A 27,522-nucleotide genomic window follows, 5' to 3' on the forward strand; every position below is an offset into this window, starting at 1 on the left:
TACAGCACCATGAAATGTCTCCGGCAGCTTGTAACGATAAACCCAGATAACTCTGCAGTATAACTCTCACTTGCCTCTCCCTTCCGTCTGCTCTTGTTATCTGGCTATGGCAAAACATGCCGTAAAGCTCAGATTGTAGCTTATCTAGCGAGAATAAAATTCTTAATGTTTCCTCGGGGGTCGTAAAAAGTCGTATGAACTCTGGCATGTGTGTTGAGAGCTAGTGCTTTTAACTTGCCATTACAAAGTTGTCCTTTTGTGTGTGTGTGTGTGTGTTCTGGGGCTCCCTCTCCTTCGCTTCCCTGGTTGGCATGAACATGAAAATAGAAATATAAAAGATAATTGAGCAAATAAGACTTTAAAATCTTGGGGAAGTGATACAAAGGAAGTGCTTAAGATGAGGCGAAGATGCTCAAACAACAGGGCCGTGTGTGCGTGTGTAGTGGCTGCAGATACAAAGACACACACATTCATGTACCCAGACGTTTGTATATCCTCGTGCACACACACACATGAAAAGACACATATACATAAAGATACATTTAATATATATATATATATCTTTTTCTTTTAAACTATTCGCTATTTCCCGCGTTAGAGAGGTAGCGTTAAGAACAGAGGACTGGGCCTTTTTTGGAATACCCTCACCTGGCCCCCTCTGTTCCTTCTTTTGGAAAATTTAAAAAAAAAAAAAAAAAAAAAATGAGAGGGGGAGGATTTCCAGCCCCCCGCTCCCTCCCCTTTTAGTCGTCGCCTACGACACGCAGGGAATACGTGGGAAGTATTCTTAATCCCCTATCCCCAGGGATAATATATATATATAACACCTGTCCTAATCTGGAGCCCCCACACTTTACGTCAATCTTTAAGGGTCACATCCACCGCTGGTCAGGATTTGTGGTCGTCCTCCCATTTCCGTATGTTGATCCCAGGCGAGATGTCGTAACCAGCGTCCACGTCTTACCTCACCTTCCTCCTCTCCCCCAAGTCGCCATCCTCGCCTCCCCAAAGTTACGGAAGGAGGCATTACGAGATCGGGGCACTGGTTTCGTGTGTATTTGTGCGCAACACTTTGAAGCTCGTCCAGCGATTGTCTTTTGTCTAACTCTTGGAATTTTTTTTTTTAAAGTCTTTGAATCTCTCCTCAAGTTCCATTTTCTTAAGCTTCCTGGATCTCACGGTCATGTCTTCACTGATCAGTATGGCTTTCGAAAGGCTAGATTTGCCGGTGATATACATATATACCGTCTTATTGATATCTGGGTCATCATATCTCAGAGAGACTTTAGGGGATTGTGTGGCGTTGCTCAATTCTTCTATAGAAAGGTATGGCAGTGGGGTCTTATCTCCAAGTTTCCCCACTTTTGCTTTTCCTTCCTCGCTCTGTTCCCTGTCGCTGGCGATGTCCCTCAGGGATATGCCCTGTTGCCCACCATCTTCCCGCCTATATATCAACAATATTCTCTCCTCCGCAGATTTCTAAAAGCATTCCTCACGCTGGTGACCCAATGCTCCATTCCTCCACTCCATTTTCTCTCGACGATCGTGGTCTGGTCTGTTGATAGAATATTCTACGGAATTATCTAGGGACAGGATATCCCAAAGGAGTGGAAGTAGCCAGAGTTTTGTTTAACATACGGAAGATTCAATTTCTTTCTATACATGATCTAAAAGCCCATCCTCCTCCTCCACCACAACTCTCCCATTTCATATAACAACCTTATCATTCAACCGCTCAACATGATTTGCGCTTCGTTTTCCTCCTTCCCTACTTCATAGATATTACCCCACTTTCTGATCCCGGTAAGTGGTTGGTTGTGTAACCTCTCCATTAAGAAATACCTCGTTATATTCAGCAAGCTATTGCATCAAATGATTACTGTGAAGCCATCAGCAGCTCAAGCATGGACAGTGGTGATTACAGTTTTTTTTTTTTTTATCACGCCGCCAAGCTTTGGGGCCCTTCACCACGTTCTTTCCTGACACCCTGAGCCTTTAAAAGAAAATCTAGGTTGTCCACTTCCTCAAAAAAACTCTTGTCTCCTCACTTCTCTGCTTAAACCTTTTCTTGTTTCTTGGCTTCGATAAGTTTTGTTGCTGGCGAAGAAGGCTACGGAATTTATCAGGTGCAGGGAATGTATGCGAAGGTTAACGCAAATACTTGATCGTGTTAATGTTACTGGTGCAGGAGGCTATAGAATTTGATACCCGTTGGTTGTACATGTTGAAGCTTAACACCAGTGTTCATGATCGTCATACAGTTGTATACGATTAGAAGAGGAAAACTCATACGATACAAAATCCCATCTCCAACGTCTGAGAGTCTAATCTCATACAAAAGATTAGTCATTTGGTCTATATCTGATCCAACTCTATACGCCTGAGATCATTTGGTCTATATCTGATCCTCTTCTCTGTACCAGAGATCAATTCGTCTATATCTGATCTCTTTACCCGAGATAATTTCGTCTATACCTGATCCTCTTCTCTGTATCCCTGAGATCATTTCCTCTATATCAGCCTCTTCTCTATACCCCCGAGATCATCTGATCCATATCTGATCCTCTTTATACTCTAGAGATCATGTGGACTATATTTGATCTGTGCCAACAAGGCACATATTCTTATCTTTACTATCTGTTCATATCTAAAGTCTTCTGCACACAGGGGACATCCTCTCCGCCCACCGTCTATCCATGAATATATTTCACGGGTCCACACCCACAAGATTAAGATCCTAACAGGATATGTCTCTTTCGCACCGCCCTGCGACACCTACATGACACACACACACACACACTCGAGAACATATTCGTCTATAACAATTCTGTTTTAGTGGTTTAGTTATATGGGCTTGAATCCTATCGACATTCAGGGATACCAAGGTCATCACTTGTTCATGACAGTTCTAAGCTGCATTGTGCGGCCCCATGCTGCATCATACAGCCCTTGCATGAACTTCGTTTTCTTGTTGTATAATGAAATTATCTGCTTGCGCCATGTGAATCTTTGTGTACGAATTCCCTCCTGTGTGAAGGACTTAAAAGAAATTTGCCTTTTAGGAAAATACATGGTCACGAATTAACAGAGTTTTGGAGAGGTTATCAGAGAGAGAGAGACCTAACCAAGGGGCACCAAAGTTTAGAACCTAACCAAACCATGAAGACAACGTGGCAAGTAGGTAATATGCCCACAACGCCGAGACAAACCGCTTCTATTTAACTATTGACGTTTTAAAAATGGCGCCGTTCTCCCACAAAGCACAGACCTAATTCACCCTAATGGACGGAAGACGAGGCCGGAAACAAATGTTTGCTCGTCCAGGCTACCCGGGAAAGATTTGTAATAAAAGCGAAATTCAATCCTCAAGAGCCTTTGTTATAGACGGCAATTGTCTTAGGGACATTTTTCCAGCTATTACTTCTACGATATACTTCGCGAAATTACTCGTTTAAGATGTGTTTGGCTCCTGCATATAGCTAGTTAAAGCTCAGAGATAAATCAATTTAAAAGCAATCATTCTCACCTTTCGCACAGACGCCAGACAAACTGTCTGTCAGACGCCAGGTCCCTCCCTCAGTCAATCTTCACTCCATCCATTCCACTCCTCATACCCTCTCCGTTCCCCTCAACTTTATCCAATGTCTTCACTATTTTTTTTAAGAACGTTCCTAATGCCATCAATCCATGCCATTCGAGGACGTTCAGCTGGACACCTTCCTTCAAGAGGCCAATTCAAATACTTCTTGGCATACCTCGCTTCGTCCAGTCTTTGCCCAAGCCACCACCACCTTCGCTTGTTCTCTTCAATCGTTTCCGGCGCAGTTGTATCCCATCTTTTACAGTTTCCTCACATGGGAGGTTTGCCCAGTACTCCAGAGCGAGCACCGATCCTTGCTTGCGTATTATGTTTCTAAAACATAAGATTTTTTTTCCCTTTTGGAAGCATGCCTTGGTGCAGCACATCCCTAAGCGTGGAGACAGTTCTAACTTTCAACTATCCTCCATCTCTCTCTCTCTCTCTCTCAAGTCTTTCAAACTAACGCACTCTCTCCAATAATGCCGTAACGCAGTTTTTTTTTTTTTACCTATACATCTTTCCAAATGCCTTCCTCTCCTCTTGTAACCTTCCTAACTTTAGGAATCAGTTCCTCAAACACTTGAACTAATTAAATCTCTTTTTTTTATCCCATACACTGTTTTCTTTTTGCCTGAGGTGGTCTTCACATTGCCACATCATCGTCCGAGCCATGTCGGCTAGTATAGTAGAAAAAAAAAAAAATGCCGAGATGCATGTTAACTTATGTTAGTACTGTTCCGGAGGAAGTTTAACACCGATGTTAAATGATGTTATCACCACTAGTGTAGGGAGTTAGAATTCCACCGTTGGTAACCAACATAAAGCTTAATACAGGAGGTAATTGCTGATCGCCTTACTGGTGTTCACAGCCGACACTGAGGAGGAAATTAATGCCAGATATCAATTACAACCATTTCCAACGTTTACGATCATAACCCACGTAGGAAATTAGTCATTGGAGCTATACACATTCGCCATCAACAAAGATGTACAGGAAGTTGACCTTTAATCTTTGTATCTATAGAAACGACCTGACTTAAAAGCATTTTCGTCTGTCGTATATTCATGAATGTATTTCACGGTCCTACGCCCACTAGAGTAAGACACCAACGGAAGCCATTTCTCTCCCACTCTATAAAACAATTTCCAAGTGACATCCTGTCTCCCAAAGAACACACAAACGTATCCACGTGACAAAAAAAAAAAAAAAAACTTTGCAAATCAACCTCATCCCTAAACACGAAAATTTAGGGTTAGACCTTCACAATCCACCCAAAAACAACTGCCCAATCAAACTTCACTCATACCTACAAGCAATGCTATGAAAACCTTAAAGAACTTTCCTTCAGTAGTCCCTCACAATATATCAAACTTCCAAATAAAACACTTTGGCCCAGTTGCGATCCGGGAACTTACAGACATCTTCAACCACTCTTGGTTGCACAACAAAATCCTTAACATCTGGAAACTTGCCAGCTTAATACCACTCCTGAAGCTCGCCAAAACTAACCAACTCCTCTCCCACTACCTTCCACCCTATACCACACATCTTCAGTATCCATCATCTACGCATCTCCACAAATACAAACCCCAGCCTCTAATACCTCGCCGAAGAATAGCAAAATACCAAAACATTGCTAAGCTAAGTCTAGCGATGTATCCCAAGCCGTTCAAAAGAGTACAATTCCTTCCATGCATCCCAAGCTAATTACGAAGGAGTATAATCCCTTCATAGACCATCCGAGTTACAGGACTCGATACGATCCACAGCTGTGCCAATCTATACCACAGATCACTCCCTTAGTAGCTTAGGCGTTCGCAAATTGCCTCACCAAGAGGCCAGGTTCGGTGGTGACGAGACGAAATTGTCTGATATACTCAACGCCACAGCCATTTTTCCCCCCCCCCCCGAGAGCACAGAACCTAATTCACTCTAATGGAAGCAAGACGAGCCTGGAAACAAATGTTTGACCTTCCAGACTACCCTGGAAAATATCTAATAAAAAAAGAATTGCTCTAATACATAGAAGGTGGGGGGGTCTTTTTATGAATGACAGTTGTCATAAGTTAATTTTCAATTTCTCAACTCAACCTCTTTGAGGGCATATTGCTCCTGCATACTAAACCTCGTTCTGTAAGCCACCGTAAAACTTATCCCAATCATGTTATTCATATGTGCTTTTACATGATGATTGCTCGACTCTGGAATTCCATCTCGTGGTCGTAATTCCAGTCTGTCTCTTTGGCTTTACCCAAACCAAAAGATCTGTGATGGTCTTGTTCGTGGCTTCAAGGAAATCCAATTTACCGATATTTTAGAAATTTTGTAGATATGATTAGTTGCATGAATTTCTGGGTTTTGTGGTTATTTTCTTGTCTCCGTCTGTGTTTATATATGTATCATTGATGTATTTATATGTCTTTGTATATGTATGTACAAAGTTAATGTTTGCCTCACTCCAGAGAAATGTATTATTCCCACCACCCTACATCATACGGGATATTCATACGTTGTAGGTAATTTACAACATCGAAAAGTTCTAAAGGTATTTTTGATCGAGCAAAGTCAACCTACTTTTATATCCATCAATATACTTCGAAAAAAAGACTTAGAAAACGAGGTGTCACAATACAAAAAAGTAAATCCATCCTTACATCACATTTTCTACACACTCTACACCAACACACTCTCTCTCTCGAGGGGAAATTTGCTGGGGCTAGGAATAAATTTCGAACACGGAACCGTTGAATAAACGCTTTGTAAAATAAATTGAAGGTTTCTTCCACTTGGAAACTCCCACGCCAGACATATAAAGGCGGACCATTCTGTAAAAATGATTGAGTGAAGGGCAAGTTTATAGTGACAGGTTTTGGAGGGGTTGACGTGTTGGCCTTCAAATCACATTTTACTTCTAAATAACCACAAACACATTTTATATATATATATATATATATATATATATATATATATATATATATATATACACAGACACACACACACACACACACGTATACATATATATTCGTCATTTCCCAGCGTGAGCTAGGTTGAGTTAAAAACAGAGGACCGAGCCTTAGAGGGAATATCCTCACTTGGCCCCCTCCTCTGTTCCCTCTTTTCAGTATTAGATAGTTTTAGTATGATTCTGTCAACGTATTGAGCTTAGTAAGGTCACACAATGATGATCGAGATTGTAGTTAAGGGGACGGGATGGGAGAGGAGTGAGAAATAAATGGAGATTATAGGAGACGAGAGCACATTAATGGCATGTGTTGCACTCCAGTCTTACACAAGTTTCTCTCTCTCTCTCTCTTCTTTGTCCAACCTTCGTCCGGTTCCACCACGTTTGAACTAAACCAAAAGAGAAAATAGATAAAAAGTATAGAATATTTCTTTCCCTTTTTTATTAGGGGGATACAATCGACCATGACGCAGTAAAAATAAATGAAATGAAATAAAACCAAAATTAAAAAACTCATATTCGACCATTTTTACCAACATCCCTGAGCACAAGTTTAACAACTGCCCCAGGCAACAAGTTTGCCAGTGGGGAAATCATTTTTCGCCGAGCGAAATGAAATTGATTGGCGAATGAATTGAAGGTTGTAGTCACGAAGATGTATTCCCTCTTTCGGTAACTCGACCAAATAGAAAAAAATATATGTATTTTTCAGAGGTGGAGATTTTTCCAATCTAAATTTTTTTTTTACTCTTTTGTAGTTTGTACTTTTAATTCTAATTTGTAATTTTAGGTTCAAATGTCTCTGAACTGAGGACTTGAGTTTTGTCATATCATTACAAGGGTTATGTAAAGCTTTCGTGTATTTACTCCTTTGGTCAATCTGGCAGAGAGGAAAGGTATCAAGCTGATAAGGGGAAAATAACTTTAGAAAATCATGTTCCTCAGACTCGTTTTACTTCAAGTAGTAAAGGCTAATGGATCTCAGTGCTTGAGAAAGACAAAGGTACTCAATTGCGCCCCTATAACTTAAGGACTCTCTCTCTCTCTCTCTCTCTCTCTCTCTCTCTCTCTCTCTCTCTCTCTCTCTCTCTCTCTCTCTCTCTAACAGTTTGGGTTGGAGGACCGCGAGACGAGACCTCACAAATGTTCCAATATTATTCTTTGCGTGACGACAGACGCCTCGTAATACTGCACATATTTTTTTTCACAATGATGAGGAAGAACACTTAGAACTACATTTATTTCTCTGAAGTTGTGGGACTTTGGCATGTGCGTGGAGAGCGCATCTTACAAGAGGGAGTTCTGCAAGGAATTGAATCACAATGCCTCATTCCCTTGAGTCTTCCCTCTAGACTTCCTCTCACTATGTATTCATAACTTCCTTCATTTTCATTCATGCAGAATGGTTCCACAGAGGAACTTTTTTTCCGCCGTAGTAATATCTGTTGTGATATTTCACATTCTTGACCCCAGAGAACTGCTAAAATAGTATCAGATTTACAAACGTTTTTCTTTATTATTCCAGTAAGCTACTGACTTCAATAGCAAATAAACAAGTTTATAGCAGATGGTAAGAATTGCTAAACAAGTTCGAAAATCCTCGAGCACAAAGGGTTTGAAATTCGAAATGATTCCGCCGGAACACATTATCGAAATCTTGCATGCAATCCCTGATCAATACTAAATGCTCTTCCATTTCTCATTTTCCAAACACGGCTGGACCAGTTGCTTATACCAACTGACTTTACCGCTCGAAGTCAATATCTGGATATTCGAATTAGTGAAATAGTAACACTTACGCTCCTCGTTCACCGTTTCACTATTATTATTACTAATATTATCATTAAGCCCTCTACTTTCATGTCAACAAGTCACTTAAAAATGTTTCCCCTAAAACTGAAAACTGCAATTTACTGTCACGAATTTCTTTGACTAATCCTTCTAATACCTTCGTTAATCATCAGCGCGAATTGCATTTGCTCCAATCATTCCTCCGTTTCTATAACTATCGTGTCTTTTATTCTCATCTTTCTGATCTTCGCCACACATTCAAGAGTGTCTTTCCCAACTGTTACCTCTTTTCCATAGCTTCCTCTGACCATTCTACATGCCTTGGTTCATCCCACTTACAGCACGTAGTCCCTCGTATATCGCATTATCCCAGTTTATCCCAATTCGCTCTACGACACAAACGTCCTCACACAGATTATATATATACATATATATATATATATATATATATATATATATATATATATATATATATATATATATATATATACATATACACAGATAATTATATATATATATATATATATATATATATATATATATATATATATATATATATATATATATACATATATATATATATATATATATATACACACCATACCCAAGCTTGCACATTCAGACCCAGTGGACTGTTCATATCTGCATGTTCCTAAGCACCAAGCCATCTTCTCAGCCGGCAGATGATCCTCCCATATTCACTCCAGCTTTCGTATGTAAATCTCCTGAAGTCAGGAAACTGACGCCATCCCTCACAGCTATGTGGCACATTTTTCAATGGCAATAAGTCAGAATTTCCTCCTTCCTTCCTCCGTATATCATTATCTTACCGCTCCCGCGCCGTAAAGATCATTTTCCCGGCACCAAACTCAAGGTTTTACTGCATAGCTGTCAGGATTAACCCAAATTCTATTGAATATCTCTCTCCTCCCCTCACCTACCCACCCACACCACCCTACTGGTCAGAATTTTACCCTCTCAAGATTGTTCACAACATTCTCTCCCTCCCTCCCTCCCTCTCTCTCACCTACATATATATTTTCCTATGTCGTGATCATCTTTATATACATATATATAAACTGCCTATATTACTTTTACCACTGTATATCAAACTTTGTAAAAATAGTAACAAGTGCGTTATCAGGGCAGAAGTGTAGCGCGAACTGCTCAAAATCTCTCCAAACAAGAATGACTCACGCCGTTTTCTTTAGTCCCTGCTTCGAGTAGGGTTCGAACCCCGTGCATATGGGTTCTATACCATTATACCATCGGGGAGAGTTTTCTTTTTCTTGTAATATCAACTCAGATTTTAGTGCCTGTTATGTTAGAGAGAGAGAGAGAGAGAGAGAGAGAGAGAGAGAGAGAGAGAGAGAGAGAGAGAGAGAGAGAGATGAGAATCAGAGCCCAAATCGTGTATGTAGATCTTGTGTGGTACAACCACATAAGACGAGTCCAAGATCTGAACGCGCGCTCTGGGAGACTAACCTTCCCTCCTAAACTCTCCTTCCTTCCCTTCCTTCCTTGGGACAGAACGTTTAAGAACGCCAATGGAAGATACGAGGCGAACCGTGCGTTCTTCCGCCCCGAGGCGGTAATGTGTGTGTGTGTGGGAAATTCATTCTTTTGAGAAATATTAAGAGTTCAACCAACACCTTACAGAGCAGACTAACAATAAGAAGCTGTGAGACAATATATGAATGGATGTAATTACTGGGTGAAACAATTTAAACACCTCCTTTACCTCTCTGGGGGTTGTCTTAATGTTGGAATTTGCCTAAAATATATCGTCGAGGAAGATTCTTAAAACATGTGCGTCGTGGCGAGGGAATATGTGCGCGTGTGTGTGGCGAGGTTATAAACATGGCCACATCCCGCCTCGCGAGAGGTTCGCACCACAGATGGAGAAGAGCCGCCTTTACTAAGGGGGAGGGGGACATAGCCACAGGGAGGAGAGGCTCAAGGACAATACCTTCTCATGGCAAAGGGATTGTGTACATTTACTGGAGGTGGCGAAGGGTTGCTTTAGGAGGTTGGGGGTTCAGTCGTAGGAGCCACTGGAAAGATTTTGTGGGTAGCACCATGGCTCTCTCTTAGAAATTGGTCCTGGGGTAATTATGGATTGATAGATGAATATATACAGAGAGAGAGAGAGAGAGAGAGAGAGAGAGAGAGAGAGAGAGAGAGAAAGTTGATATTTGAAATATATTCCTGCGCAGTGCTTTTATGGATTTTACTTGCAGTGAATATTATCTTTTTCAAACCTATTTTGTACTTTGATTCTTATCTGCATCTTGTTTATTTCTTTCATGCTTGCCTATATCATAATTCTATCTCCACTGCTTCCTTTTATCTATATGTATATTCTATGTTTATCTATATACAGTCTACCTATCCTCATTACTTATCTAAATCTTTACACAACTAAAACTTATCTTGATCTATAAGTATCTTTAATACTTAGATGAATCTGGTTTACAAATATTCAATGTTTACGTATATGAATCTAGTTTATGTATGTATACCTGGTTTATGTATATTTGATCGTTACTTGCCATGGTGCTTACCTTTGATTAATGATCGTCCATTGTTTAATCTATAGCTTCACCAATCTCTAATGCTTGTCAGTAAGATACTGTGAATACCCACACGCAAGCAAGCAGTGGCCTCCACATGCAAGCAAGCAGTAGCCTTCATCAGTGGTATGAAGGGGGACAGTAGTGTCGTGCATCAGTGGGCTATCGTGCTCCCCATCTTCATTGCCACGGTTAGGTCAATGCCTCTATAAATACACGCCTTCCAGGGGTACAAGTCTTGCCACCACCCTCCCACGGGCGTGTGAATGCATACCCGAGGGAGGCCAGGCGAGAGAATGCATATAATTAGTCGAATTTTGCATACACCAGAGCTTCAGCTGAACCCAGAAATTATCGCAAAATGTTACAAAATAAACTTGGCTTCCAAGGAACAAGTTTAGCCTCTCATGTAACAGAAATGAGTTTTTTTTTTTTCCTTTCTCTCTTATTGGGGTTTAATATCTTTTGTTACGTATTTCCTCCTTGACTCACTCCTTTGCACAAATCTTACATAGTAGTGGCCTGTACTTTTGAAATTCTTGGTCATTTAACACAAAAATGGGGAAAAGATATTGTCTTTGTTTAGAACAATCGTGATTTTTAACTCTTGAGTACAAGGGGCCGTGCTCAAGGGTCGTGCCATCGTGCTCAAGGGTCGTGCCGTCGTACCCAAGGGCCATCTCTATTGTTCTCGAGGGGTTAATGGACGTGTTAGGCGAGAGCTTATCAAGTTTATGATAATCACTAATTAATAATTCAATCAGGCAACGCCTCTCCACTCTCACTAATTGTTATTCCCGGCCATGATCCTCCCTTCTTCACCCTTTCCACACTCCTTTATCTTTTTCCTCCCTTCCTCACGAATGTTGATAACTTGAACTGTCATCCATGTGTCGAAGTCCTGGAGAGCTTGAACTTATTTCTACGTTCAAAAGTTCGTGTGGTTCGTTTCCAGGGGGATAAAGTGAATATTTGAACTTTATTTTAATGGATCTTGAAATTAACCTTGTGAGAATTAGTTCAAAAGACAAACAAAGGATCTTTTGATCTTGAACGTATCGCAATATTGATCCAACATCTACTGCTATCATAAGTGGTGTTGAATTCCATGGAAAGACTGGTGCTCAAAAAGAATAAAAACTAAGACTCGAAAAATTTCAACTTCAAAATAGACAAAAGATACAAGAGGATGTTCCACGCTTCCAGAATAAGATACAAGAGGTTATTTCATGTTTCCAGACCAAGATACAAGAGCATACTCCACGCTTCCAGATCAAAATACAAGAGATTATTCCATGCTTCTAAACAGGAGTCAAGAGGATAAACCACTGAAGAATTTCGTCATGATCCCCTTTTCTTTTGCGAGTGTATGTGTGCGTGTGTGACCCGAGTTTCAGCTCATGAAGATTTCCATGAATATCTCAGGGAGAAATCTGGCTCCTCCTCCAAGACTGATCACGAAGGTTTCCAGAACCAGCCAGTAACGCAGTCCCTTCCCTGGACAATCATGTCAAGTAGTCTTGCCTATACCCTTTCGTCGTGAGCCCTTAGCTTCTTAGGCCTTGTTCCTGGGGGGAAGCCCTTGGTCCAGGAGAGACCTTAGCTTCCAGGATCATGTTCCAGGTGGAAGCCTTTCCTCCAAGAGAGCCCTTTGGCTTCTTGGACCTTGGTCAAGGGGAGCCTTAGTCTAGGGAAACCTTTGGTCCAAGGGAACCCTTAGCACAGGGAAGCCCTTGGCTTCTCAAAACCAAAGTCCAGTGGAAAGGATGTCTTGGATATGATAAAAGTCCCTCATCACGTGACATATACGGTCACTCATCCAGCATTTCCGACCAGATCATTGGCTGGCCACACGACGTAGAGTCATTAGAGAATGAATAACATATTTGAAGGAATAAGATAGAAAAATCCAATCATGAAAATACGACTCTCGTAAGAAAAATAATCTTCCATGATATTTCTTATACTAGGAAAGATAATTCGTTTTATCTTCTATTATATTTGTTGAACTAGTAAAGATACTTCCGTTTTCTTTGTAAAAGTTTACCAGAGTTCTTTACCCAAATCTTCTGTACATCAAAGAGACTGCAATGTTGTCACACAAATACTAATATCTATTTTTTCCCGATATCTTATTGTCTCTATCGGCAACGGTAGATCAAAGATAATTCACTTCCCGCTGATGCTTTTGAGGGTGAATGACTTGAAGGTAGAATTTTCGACCCAGAACACTCTGGAAATCTAGAATGAAAACTGGGAAGAAACCGGAAGAGCTAAGAATTTTTCCCTTGGCCTCTAACTCCTCATATCGTCCTCATACATTCATCTTCCTGCCTCCGAGGGAAAATTCTCTCTCTCTCTCTCATTAATCTCTTCCCCCTCGTTTCCCCTTATCTCCCACCTTTTACCTCTGCTCTCGCGTTATCCATCATCTCCCTCAGTAATCCCCATCCAACCTGATTCCTCTCTCTCTCTCTCTCTCTCTCTCTCTCTCCTACACGCCATATTTCCACCATCCAAAATGAATCGTCTTTTGCATTCATGACCGCTGCCTTCCATGACAACTGGTACAGTGAGTTACAAATCCTTACTGCGAGTTTAACTATTGGTCTTCACACAAACACGAGCGTCGCGTGACGAATTGTCTTGGCCTTCAACATGCATTCAACACGTAATCACTTCTCCCATGTCGCAGAGGCAACCATTAAGACTCGAACCTTGCATGAAATATGGATGAGCCGAGAATGCAAACACGTCAGCTTCCTGTTGTGAATGCCAGCGGGGACCCCTACAACTGCTTAGCCTTGTTGTGAGTGTTGTGATATTTCTGTTTTTCAGGGGGGGTGGAGGGAGGAGAGAGAGAGTTTTACATTCGTGTTGCCTTGTATCTATCCACTATATCTTTCCTTTTGTGTATATACACACATACATCCCAGCCTAAGTTTGGTACCCATTTATTGACCAGCCCCAAGGGGAAGAGGATTAACATCTGGGAATGCCTGTGGGCCGACTGCCTCGCGCAGGACACGAACCAGGGCCGTTTGAATCATGGGCATTGACGCAAACCACAACGCCACGGGAACCAGCTTGTGTGTGTGTGTGTGTGTGTACGACACTTGGGTCTGAGGACGTACACAATAGCACTAAAGAAGGGTCGTACCGTCGCCCAAGATTGAACGCTCCTCTGCGCTTGGAATATCCTCGACTCGTTCATTTTCACGACATGAATATTCTTAAGCGTGAATATCACGCCTCATCAACGCCCGCACGGGGTCCATGAACTAACCCAGAGTCCTACCTCATCAACACCCGCACGGGGTCCATGAACTAACCCAGGGTCCTACCTCAAGCCCACACGGGGTCCATGAACTAACCCAGTGTCCTACCTCATCAACACCCGCACGGGGTCCATGAACTAACCCAGGGTCCTACCTCATCAAGCCCGCACGGGGTCCATGAACTAACCCAGTGTAAGCAAATGTGTTTCACCAGAAAACTTTTATGTAGGTAGATAGATAGAGTTTGATACTTAGATGGATAGATAGATCACAGACGGAATTTTTTTTACGTACATATGAAATCCTCGACTTCGCCAGCATGTGATCACACCGGGAGCTCTTTCATTCTAAAGGACCCCACCATATCCTGCTCCTGCATGAAGCGCGGTATTGAAGCTTGTAAAATCTCAAAAAGGGTCCAAGGGATATATATATATATATATGTATATATATAAATTTTCTAGAATTAAAGTATTCAGGAAATGGAAAAGACAAAACAGTAAAACGTAAATAGGAAAGCGACTAGAAAATGTGGGAAAATTTAAAGATAAAACTTTTTTTTAATTAATACCGAAATATCAAAGAATATCTTTTAAATCCGTGTGTTTTAAAATGGAAGAGAAATATTAAATTGTTCAGCCGTTAGATTAAATTAGAATATAGATATGGAAAAACTTAGAATTTTCACAACTAATTATATTGAAATTTGTAAATAAAAATGAAAAATCATGTCATACGTCAACGCTCTGCAGATACTTTTTTGACATTTACTGTAATTAAAATACAGAATCATAAATTTTATAATTGCAAGATAACTATTAATGATTTCTGGCTTCATGATCAATTGATCGTACATAGCCATTAGATACAACATAATCAAGGAATTATATATATATATATATATATATATATATATATATATATATATATATATATATAGAGAGAGAGAGAGAGAGAGAGAGAGAGAGAGAGAGAGAATTTCTAAGCCTGTTAACCTCCCGTGTGTGTGTCGACCCATGAGCTCCCATGTGAAACCCTAAACCTCCCATGTGATATGTCAAAGTCCCATAAACCTCCCATGTGAATCTCAAGAACCTCAAAACCTCCTATGTAAACCCCCTGAACCTCTTATGAGACAGATGAGGTTCGCAACTGCAGCTCGAAGTAACAGCGTGTTTCCCTCCTCCTCCTCCTCCCTGTAACCCAGTGTACACAATCATCTCTGCCATTAACGCTGTACACCCGCTCAACGACATCTGACCTCGATCCAACACTAACGACAAGGCACTTGTGCCTAACGAGGAGTCACAGTTACTCCAGTAACTGCATAGTAACAAGCGTTTACTACGAGTGTTATGCCAGATGCCTTGATTTAAACGCGCTGGTGTGTCACACGCACACACGTACCCCTAGGGAAAGGCTTGCTGACGTGTTGGCGTTTCATCATATTTCTACTTAGAATAAGATGAGAAATAGTCAACATGGAGTGGCTGCTAAATACACCGTTGCTTCGTTTGGAGTGCGCAACCGAAGCTGATAATGGTTCAGTTAACCTCATGAGAACAGGTTTCGAACTCATTCTTCTTTTTCTCGAATCGTGTCTCGAATTCCAGAGTATTGGTGACAAGGTCAGAAACGAGATAATGTCGAGGACAGGATACCACTCCCCTCAAGGTCTCTGCTGAGCAGATGACCATGTATAATGTTCTACATCTTCTCACATTCATCGCTCTACCTAGTGAATGACGCGGCCAAATGAAGACAAAAGAAAGCAATGAAAAATGCATCGCTTAAACAGATCATCCATTTTCTCATCATCTGTCGTAATGATATAGTCACCGCTGTTATAACTAGCTCCACGTTTTCTATCATCACCTTTGACAACCCTTTTGATGAGAGGTGATGTAGACAATGAGCACACACGAACTGTAAGGGCGATAATCTTAACAATAGCCCATAGGAATGGTATCTTCTGATCTATAGATTTTTTACACACGTAATCCCCACTGCCCACCAGCTCTGGCCTTAATGAGGAGCGAACTGGGTCTTGCATCCCTGTCGAAGTTGCCGACAGGAATGTGTGTGTGTGTATTTGGATCAGACGAGACCCAACAAAATTTCCCGCCCACTTCATGGAATCGGTCGCCTGCATTCCTAAGCACTGCCATGGTTGTGAGCGAAGGTCATGTCCCCAAAGGAGGATGAAGACTTTACCTAATTACCACAATCCTCGCTCACACATTCTCTCTCTCTCTGGACCAATCTCTTTCTCGACTTTTTTTTTTCTCTCTCTCTCTTCTTAAATAATGCCATTAAAAAAGTTTAAAATCGTTCGTGCAAATTATTTTTCTGGTATGTAAAACTTTATTTAAAGTCAGTCTTCCTTAATATACATAATTGTCGACTTTTTTTTGACAATAATTTGGCACCTAATTATAATCATCCATTTAACTTTGTTAATCACGAATCAAATTATAGATATTCTAGTCTTTTTATAAGGAATTTTAATATCAATCGTTTTATATTTCTGAATTTACTGTTTTTTGTACATTTTTCTCGTTAATTCATAAATGTACACGATTAGGCTAGACTCAAAATTATGTGAATTAGTTGGCTGAACATAAAGAATGAAACACGGACTATGTATGTGATGGTCTGTACGACCCGAGATTCATTTTAAAAAGCTGAAAGATTTCAAGTGTTTCCGGTTGATGGTTATAACTGGTCGTTAACGGTCTTAATGACCCTTTTAGTCGACAGGCCTAAAGTCCAAATAACCAACCAATATATAAAATTTATCTCCTGGAAACTGATCATTGAATGCTAAGTTTGGAAAATAAATGTCTTAAACGACGAGGGGTTTAAAAACAAAAAATGATTTTGAATTAGAATCGTGATATCTAAACATCAAAGTCACGAGTATAGATATTAAGAAAAATGCATAAATAACGTATAATTGACTTAAGATAAGGAGTCCACCCACGAAACAAGCGATACCAAACAAGCTCCAGAAAGACAGGTACCTCAGGGAACGACGACCAATACCATACATTACTGGATAATCCAAATCACTCTCTGAACAATTAGATCAGATGTTTACCTTCTCAATCGAGAAACGCTTAGGAAGACGACCTTGCCCTCTCCCTCTCTCTCTCTCTCTCTCTCTCTCTCTCTCTGCGGGAGCCGATCGCCCCTCGTCAATAGCTAGCTTCATTAATCACCCGCTCTTTAATTGCTTTTCCTTTTTCCTTAATTGTTCTCACAGTGGGTGGGGTCCTGCAAGTGTTGCCCCGGCCAAATGTTTATGATTTCACTGGAAGTTGGAAATGCACACTCGGCTAGAGATGCGCGCTGGTGTCTGCTACTTTATGAATAATGTATATTCAATTAGCTACTGCAGTTTCCTCTTCAAGGTCTACTAGAGTGAAATGAAACGCGAGAGACGAGAAAGCGTATCCTCAAAAAAGAAATGAAAGTGTTTCGTATATTTCCTAAGTAACTTTCGTGCATCCATTTCTTAGGCAGAGAATTCCAGGATCTTTACGTTTTTTGTGTGTATATATAAAAAAAAAGGCCTCCCTAATGGGCCATTTAACATGCTTAACATTTTGTAGAGAGATGTTAAGGGTATTTTGTTTAATGGCCTGTCGCTGATAAGCTTCACTGACCATTTCAAAAAGTCTTTTGGTTAGGAAAAAATATCAGTTAAAAGAAAATCTAATCGCTACTTAATTGCACTAATTTCTTTTAGCAAAACTTATGTTACGTTAGGCAGTGGAGGGAGGTAATGGGAGTAAACAATTTGTGAGGGACCCTGTGTATAAGGTCATCGAGGGGGATGAACAAATAGACCTTGATTCCTCTGTTGCGTGGGCTATGGCAAAAAAAAGAATCTAGGAAATTAATGAAACAATCCGGCGATTACGTAAAATCTAGGGCACCAGGAATGTAAATTTGCTCTGAAGACGAGTTCTTGGTAATGGCCATATTGTGTGTGTGACACGACCATTATGCCTCTTACTGCAGGATTCGAGTTCTTAGAAAAAGCCGAAATGGGATAACAACATTTACATAAAAATGAATAGAAAAGACAAGCGAGCAGCAATGGTGATCCCCAAATTAGTCCAGGGATGTGGAAAATATATGTGGTGGAAATTAAGTATATGCAATACCTAACCAGAGTTTATCCCAGGCAATGTAGTGTGTATAGACTGCAGGCAATTTCAGTCAACAAAGGGTATCGTATCCTTCAAACTATGAATCTGTTTCTTGAAGAAAATCTTGAATTCATATCTCGTTCCTTTGGACGTGTTCTTGTCTACCCTAAGGATCATACGATTCCAGTTTTTAATTCGTATCACGTCTCGATAATTGCTCTCAGGATCGACCACATAGCTACGTAGCGAGATTTATTTTAAGAACAAATATCATAACCTTCTCCCATAGGTCGTATATACACGTAACGAGGATGTATATGGGTTTTAGGGTCACGCGGAACAACCAGTTGTTGTTAATGTTGTAGTTGTTGTTCAGGATCTTATGGTTGATGGCTGCAGTTTGACGATGGGGGGGCATACATGACCCCAGGTAGTTCACAGGCCTTAAGCCCAAACATCCAAAACTTAACCTCTTGCATCTCCAAGTCTAACGGGAAACGGCGCCATTCATCAGGCCATTCTTAATTCCAAGTTCTCCTGCGACGTGTTTGAAAGGGATAAATGGGGGAGAAAAGAAAATAGAGGACTCGTTGGTTAGTTCGGCTTTTACGCCTATGGCCTGCTGGGAGGACCATCACAGCCGTGAACTTCATATCGTGACCACAAGTTGGAAAGATCCTGGGCACTTTCTCCATGCAATCACGATATCTTCCACGACTGTCCAAGTTCTCGCTGCATACATGGTCATTGAGGGACCTCCAGCTATTCAGCCACGAATGCTAGCACGATCGACTTCGACCCCTTCTAGACGTCTGTGGCTGGTATCTGAACGGTTTTGGGGAAGGGAGGTAGATATGTAGCTTTTACGAGTCGTGATCCTGATAACGAGTGATATACAATGTGAACGTGATAACTCATGGTATGGAAGATAACATGTGATGTATTATGAACATTATATAACTGGTGCTTTAGGAGATATCAAGTGATTAATGACGTGAGCATTAATAACCGGAGTTATGGAAGATAACATGTGATATATGATGTGATTATGACAACTTGGTACTATGCGAGATCAACCCCAGAACTTGAATTATGAGTCTACTATGTGGCATAACTGGCATTATACGAGCTGCAGAGAGTGGAGTGGCCTGAGAGCATGGCTAGCCAGTCCTCAAGAACCCTCAAGTACCTCGATCTCTCAGTTAACCAAACATCACTTGTGCTTAACCAAGAGACACTTCAGCAGTTACCACATCTTGATTGCACCGAGCGCTGTCTGCGCAGCTCGGGAGAGATAACCAGATGGATATTTGCGTCGCTTCCGAATGAACATTATGCTGTTAGAGGAATAATCATCTTGCGCCATCACTGCTTTGTTTAGAACGCGGATTAAAACAAGTCTAAGAGAAATTGATTACAATTAACACCAGGATACATTTTGCTGTCCCGTTTGCTCTGCAAGAACGTAAATGAAATGTAAATTGAAGTTTCTCGTTGTGACCTTCTCTCACTGACCTTCAGAAAGTAATCGGTGCGTTTAGTGAGAGCACCTGCGACCAATTCAATGCACGGATAAAAACAGGAGAGTCACCCTTGACTTGATTTTTTTTTTTTCCCCCAGCGGAAAGTCATTTTTATGGTGTAAATGAATTAGTGAAGGACGAACAAGGGAGGAATACTGATGGTGTTTGAGTTGTTGACGTACTGACAAATGAGGAAGGGGGTAGGGAAAGCGAAGTGGGGGGGGGACTGAGAATTTAGGGAAGAGAAAAGCAATCTTAGAACTCGTGGAGAGAGGGATGGCAAGTAGAGAACTCAGAGAGGGGTGGCAAGTAGAAAACTACCCTCTAGTAGTTGTAACTACCTGATGGACGTCAGTAACCCCGTTGACCCCCATCCTCAACACCACCAGCTGTGTTTTGCACGATCAGCTGATCTCTCATCCGCCACCCTCCAGCTGTGTTATGGAAAATCAGCTGATCGAAGATAGGAGGAGGGGGGCTCCACAACTCCCCCGACGCAGGATAACGACCCATTAAACCCTGGGTGTAATCTAATCACCTGAGCCAAATTCCCACACCATTGCGTCTCACTCAAACAGGGATGATTCATGGACGTTCCTATCATCCGCTTATCATACGCCATATAACAGGTAGAAGGTGATTTTTCGACTTAATCCTTGATGAAGGGTAAAGTTTTATAAAGCTTTCGTATTCATAAATGAACGAATCTTTTAGGGAATCTCGGCTGCGATCAGTGGAGAGAGAGAGAGAGAGAGAGAGAGAGAGAGAGATCTTTAGATCTAATGAAAGAAGCCAGATATTATGGACATAGCCTAAATCTAATCTAACTAGGAGTATCTAAGATAAGGAACCACCTGTAGTGTCTGTGTCTGTTGACGTACGTGGCCTGTAGAGCAGTATATACACAGACTAGAAACAGAGAGGGAAAGATGGAAGATTATGTTTAGACGTAGATGTCTTGGTTTCCATAGAGAGGCAATGAATAGGAAGAGAAGGTCTTGTGAGTAAACACTGTCATTGGAGATGATTTGAATAGTTACGAATAGATTAGATTCTCTCTCTCTCTCTGGCAACATACTTGTCCTCCTTTCCTCCTCCCCCCCCCCCCAACCACCACCACCTGCCTGCCCATCCACCGTCTATGTCAGCTGGTTTTCCAGGTAGCCCTTCTCCCAGGCTAGCCCCCCCCACTCTCTCTCTCTCTCTCTGAGCCTCCCTCCCAGCCCCTCCCCTCTCTCTCCCCCCACACCCCCTCCCTCCCTCTTCCAGACACCCACTAATCATGTTAGTTTCCCACACGTCCTCTCACTTCCCTCCTACGCGCCCTCACAACTCGGACCAAATTTCTCACCGTGTTGTACCCGGTCCGATCTTCCTTTCGCCTCATCTTCGCTTCGTGGGTAACGCCTCGTTATTCTTGCTTTCTTTACACATCTTTGATTTCATCTTTTTTTTTTCAGACTAATGAAGGAATACGAGGTCAGAGGTCATGTGCCCCCAGTGAGAGGATAATGTGCCCCAGTCAACTCTGTTCTATGGATTGGGTTTAAGAATTTCACGGGAGAGGAAATTAGATTTATGTTTTATCAAACTTGATATCGTGGTGGTGTGGGGTGTAAAAGCAAGTCTCCCCCAGATGGCAACACAAGAAGTAAAATGATGTTGCCAACCCTCGTTTTTTTTTTTCAGTCCTTTAAAATCACACACTGTCAAGTTTAGACAAGTTTCCTTATTCGCCAGTTTCGCCTGAACGGTGGTTAGTTCTAGCTGCTTAATGTATTCATATATACTAGTTTTTTTATCTTGTATACTTATTTTGTAAGCATGGAGCACTACCTTTCAGCATCGTCTCGTTACACTCACAAACTTTGTCATCTACAAGAACAACACGAGAACGGAGAACTTCGCCACGACCAATAACCTCACACGAAATCAGAATACGCCCACAACCTCAACTCCCAGCCCCTCAAAACCACTCCCTCCCCATCCTAACTCCCCAACGACCCCACTCCCCCTCCGAGCTTCGACGTCATCTATAAACTCACATTTTAGGAGGTAATAGGCAGCCACCGTTACCATCTCATTAAACTACACCCTTGCAGTAAGGGTGGTCAACCCAGGTCGCCCACTGAAAGCCAAAATGGAAACCAAAAATAAAGAAAATCGTTGGTCAAAATACAACAAGAATATCTTCAGCACATTTATTGACCCTGAGACTCCTCGTATACCAGAAGTTTTCCTTTTTTAAGGGACAAATGACCATCAGCCAATACCAGACGAGATCAGGCACTAAAACCTCTCCTGCAACCAATCAAAGACGTGATCTCGAACGGACTGACGGAGTTTTCCACCAATCGCGTTCCTCCTCCCCCTCTATAGTGCTACTTTTGCGTCCTCCTCTAGTGCATAAAAAGACCTGCTCACCCCGACTTAGTCCTGAAGATGTTCGAGCGACAGAAGGGCCAATTATCGACAACTTATACTGATAAATCTCTATCCAAGGCGCCTCCTGGACACTAGGGAGAAACAAGATCTATAGAAAAAAAGTCATATTCAATATATATATATATATATATATATATATATATATATATATATATCTTATCAGAGATTCGGCCATGAACAGACATACTTCATTACATTATATTCCCGACAGGAAGGCGCTCATCACAACAGAAAACGACAGCAGCCGAAGAAAATGTGTTGCCCATCGAGTGAGGGCCTCGTAAACAGAGAGTTGGAAATTGGCTCCTTCCATATTATGGAGAAAACGGGAACTCTAAACATATATTACGGGCCATTTCACCCGTCTGGAGTGATGATCTGCTGGTAGTGGTAGACGAAACGAGGGTGGAGGGATGAATTGGGGGGATGGGTGGTGCGGAAATAAAGGGGAGAGAGAGAGAGAGACTGGAAAGCAGGGAAAGTAAAACAAAAGAATGAAATATATATATATGTGTGTGTGTATGCATGTACATATATATATATCCGATATACTCTCTTTATCGCTTCAAATAAACGTTGTGTATACGTCCTTGCTCGAACAACCATGTTTGGAAAAACATCCAATCAGCGTAAGTCGAGTTTGCCCAATACAGCTTTCCTGTTTTGCCCAATGGAGGACATTGTCAATTTTTTTTTTTTTTCTTTAGAAAAGTCTAAACGAATCGGTGATCATATTTCCTCCCTTTCATTCACCCAGTACAAGATTAGTGGATATATATATATAAAGCCATTCACTATCATTTCATGTACATAATATACAGTTTCTAAGTGATTCTTTTTAGTAATGGAAAATGATTTCTTTTTGAAACGGATACATTTTACTCTCCCATTCAGAATAGTTTCCACTGCTGAACATGATAAAACCAACTCGATTCATAATCATTATATATTTGGCAATACGTAACGCCAGAACCCCTTTTATATGGCATCTGTAGCTTCAAGTCTGCGCCACGGGCAGTAGTAGGGAAATGAATGTCTCCTTTTCGTCCATTGACAGTGTTAATGTCAATGCTCACCGAAGGGGAATTTTCAGATAGGTAGATAATCAGATGGATAGATAGACACTATGTGCAGATATTGATAGATGAAAGATGGATAGTAACTAGGTACCTGACAATGTAGATAGACAGACGTATAGAAAAACATACATCGATATATTGCTCGCTAACTGGAGGAGTAGAAGCGGACAGCTCAAGGTGACCTGGTTTCCCCAGGACAGACAGGTCAAGGCAAAAACATGCGAGAAATTCATTAAAATCGCTGAAGCTGTTCACCCTCGGAAAAAAAAAATCTATCCCCTTCGTAATTCTTTCATTTCTTTCACAGTCCGGTTAGCCAGAGTAGCGTCCATGTCATTTTCATTCATTAGTTCAAAGTGGGGGGGAAAAAAAAAGATATGAGCAATGAATTCTCCTAACTCAGAGCCGCGGATCAGTGTTGCTGAATTCATTTAAAAGTAGATTTTGGGTTGTACATAACTGCACCATCTTCGTAGACCCACCCTGGGCTCTTCAAAAATCTTTTAAGTACGTATAATTATCGGAAATCCACTTTCATTCGAACTATGTATTGTGAAATTACTGTTCCCTATTAACGCATTTCATTTTCTTGCACAAGAGTGATAGGTTTTTTTTTTAGATGAATCTCGCTTTTAAAGTTTTGAATCCTCCCCTGATTACGATGGCATGACCTTAAAGCACTACGTTACGACCCTCAACTGATGGTCTGACCTTTGACCTGACCCTTAAGCAAGGGGTCAGGTCATACGATGGACTACACATGGGTCTATGACCTCAAATTACTGTATAGTCTTTGTCAAGAGAGAACGTGATGAAGTGTAAGCTTCACCTAAGCTGGATTAAAAACACTGATTGTAATACGTAAAGCTTGAGTAACTTAACCCTTAAGCTTGGATTACTCGCCCCTTAAGCTCGAATTACTTGCCCCTTAAGCTTAATGAACACAAAATGTCTTTATATCCCCATTTCTCCTTGTTCTTTCCTTCCCTTACTGGTGCTGTGAACTACCATGTTTACTGTGTGTGTCAGGCAGAAGACACCTGGTGTCTGACTCACAGGATTGGGATGAATACAGATTCATACATGATATTTCGCACAGACCAATACACACAATCATGCAGACACCCACCCCACCCCGGTGTAGAGAATATTATGCAAAATCATGCAAAATGACTTCACTATGAGTCGTGCAGAAACCTTGTGAGGTTTTAAGGTAATGTTCTCTCGAGACGTTGTTCAAGTACAAGACAGGAATCCCCAGCTACGAAATCTGGTTTCGTTTAATTTACATAATTCACTAATTTAAATGTTATGTAAAAAAAAAAAAAAGTTCTCACGGAAAAAAAAACAGACGTAAAAGAAGTCACTAATCAGCTTAAATCTAATCTTAAACTAACTTTTGACTTCTAAAGAGTCACCGCCACGTAAGAGACATCCATTTCTTAGTGGTCTGACGCAACTAAACCTCAGTGTCTTAAAGTTGTCTCAACTCTCTATAGAAACTTGTCTTAGACTTCGAAAACCTCTCCTTGTGTGTAGGAGGAACGCATTGGGACGGACGTTCTTCGAGCAGTACTTCGAGGGGTCTTCCCTACTTCGTAGTACCCACCACAGGGTACAGACAGGTTCTATACACTTATGCAGCAAGTTCCTATAGCCGAGTGCCCTAGTGGAGATACTGCTTTTCATTGTAATGTAGAGCAAGAACAAAAGAGCTTCAAGTAAAGGGACGGAATGCGTCAATAGAAGATAGAGTGAATAACAGTTTGAGGGACAGGTAGAGAGAAAAAAACGGACAGGGTAAGAGGAAAAAAAAAAAGGCAAAGAAACGGGAACAGAAACTAGATATGATCAATGTGGACATGGAGAGAAAGAAAACACTAAAAAAAATGGGAAGCAGACGAGGAGAGATGGGGGGGGAAAAATGCATCGAGGGGAAGCAGATACGTACATGAACTAAACCTTACCAACGAAATGATACGGTGAGATGCAAGAGTTTTTTCGGGGTGGGTCTTTTTTTTTCGAGTCTTTTGACCTTTTTTTTCCGTTATCTCTGCAGAATTTCGCCACCACAAGTCAGACGTTATCAGAGCAAGCACCATCCACGCTACATGTAGCGGAATACTGCTTGCATATGCACCAAGCATTTCTAGCTCAGATAAACAAGTGCATTTTATCTTTTGTCTATATTTGCGTTCCGTCTCACTGTTTATTCCAGTTTAGAGGCATATATATATATATATATATATATATATATATATATATATATATATATATATACATATATATATATATATATATATACATATATATATATATATATATATATATACATATATATATATATATATATACATATATATATATATATATATATACATATATATATATATATATATATATACATATATATATATATATATATATATATACATATATATATATATATATATATATACATATATATATATATATATATATATACATATATATATATATATATATATATACATATATATATATATATATACATATATATATATATATATATATATACATATATATATATATATATATATATACATATATATATATATATATATATATACATATATATATATATATATATATATACATATATATATATATATATATATATATATATATACATATATATATATATATATATATATATATATATATATATAATATATATATATATATATATATATATATATATATATATATATATATATATATATAAAGTGAGAAACCCTTTCTGTGTGACGTTTTAGATTCGTCTGAAGATCTTGGAAGATGGCGACCCTAGACGAACTGGAACATAAATTCTGGAATAAGGCGAACACCCGTATGAAAAATGCACCTTCTTGCCTCCGCTCGCTCCTTCTTCTGATGGGCAAATAACGTTAGATCTGATCTGATTTACAGGAGGAGCTAAATAAACAGCCCGCAAAGCAACGTGGAGGATCTTGCCAAATAGCGAACAGAAGAGGAACCTCTGTCCTTTCTTGCTTAGTTTTTTTTTTTTCTTTCTTTCATCTGCTTCATCGGAGGTCACTGCCTTCAGCCGACTTGTTGGCCATTTTTTTTATTTTCGAGGCAAAATTTTAAACTGGGAGAAGACTCTTGCCGAGTTGATCAAACACTTCAGAATAACAGATATATTTACGTAAATACGAATTCGCCCAAGGGTTGGGGTGGGAAGGGGTCGTCAAGTGTTAGGCTAGACAGTGTACAGGAACTTCAGTTTATTGCTCGCTCGCTCTCTCTCTCTCTCTCTCTCTCTCTCTCCCTCCTTGACGTCTTCCGTACAAGTATGCAAGCGAAAACGCTCAGGGCAAGATAAACAAATAATTACATAAATTTTTGTCATGATACGTCACTCTTCCTTAATTCAGACTCCGGGAACAAAAGATACGACGATCCCTTTCTCGACTTAGAGAGGTATTAGATTACATCTTCCGTCTTTCCTCCTCTTCCTGCACCAGCAAAATATTTCTATTTCTAACAACAGTCTGTAAATATAATCATATAATTCTAGCCTGATTTTATTACCTTCATATGATGCCATTACTCACACAAATACATTCATACACGGACATGCAAACATACACACGCAAATGAACACACCAATATACAATACAGGTATGAAAGCGGGATGTCTGCATATGAAGCGAAAGCTATATTAAGTGGAATGTTAATTAGAGAGACACCCTCTGCGTACATTCTCAACGCTCAAGTCCTTGCGATTCTCAGTGGAATTATGATTAGTCTATGTGAATCATTGAGGAAGGGGTCCATGTGAATCATGGAGGAATGATAATGGTCCATGTGAATCATGGAGGAATTATAATGGTCCATGTGAATCATAGCGGAATTATAATGGTCCATGTGAATCATAGCGGAATTATAATGGTCCATGCGAATCATAGCGGAATTATAATGGTTTATGTGACTCGCGTAGGAATTATAGGGGTCCTGGTAACTCATACTTAAACAAGAGTTACCTAGTGTAGTCCACAAAATGATTATAGTAATTCATGTAAATTATTTTAGTCTCATATCCTTTCCTTGTCCCACGTGTTCATCTCGGCCCCACGATCTTTGTGCTC

The sequence above is a fragment of the Panulirus ornatus genome, chromosome 67, assembly GCF_036320965.1.
Source record: "Panulirus ornatus isolate Po-2019 chromosome 67, ASM3632096v1, whole genome shotgun sequence".
Classification (NCBI taxonomy): Eukaryota; Metazoa; Arthropoda; class Malacostraca; order Decapoda; family Palinuridae; genus Panulirus; species Panulirus ornatus.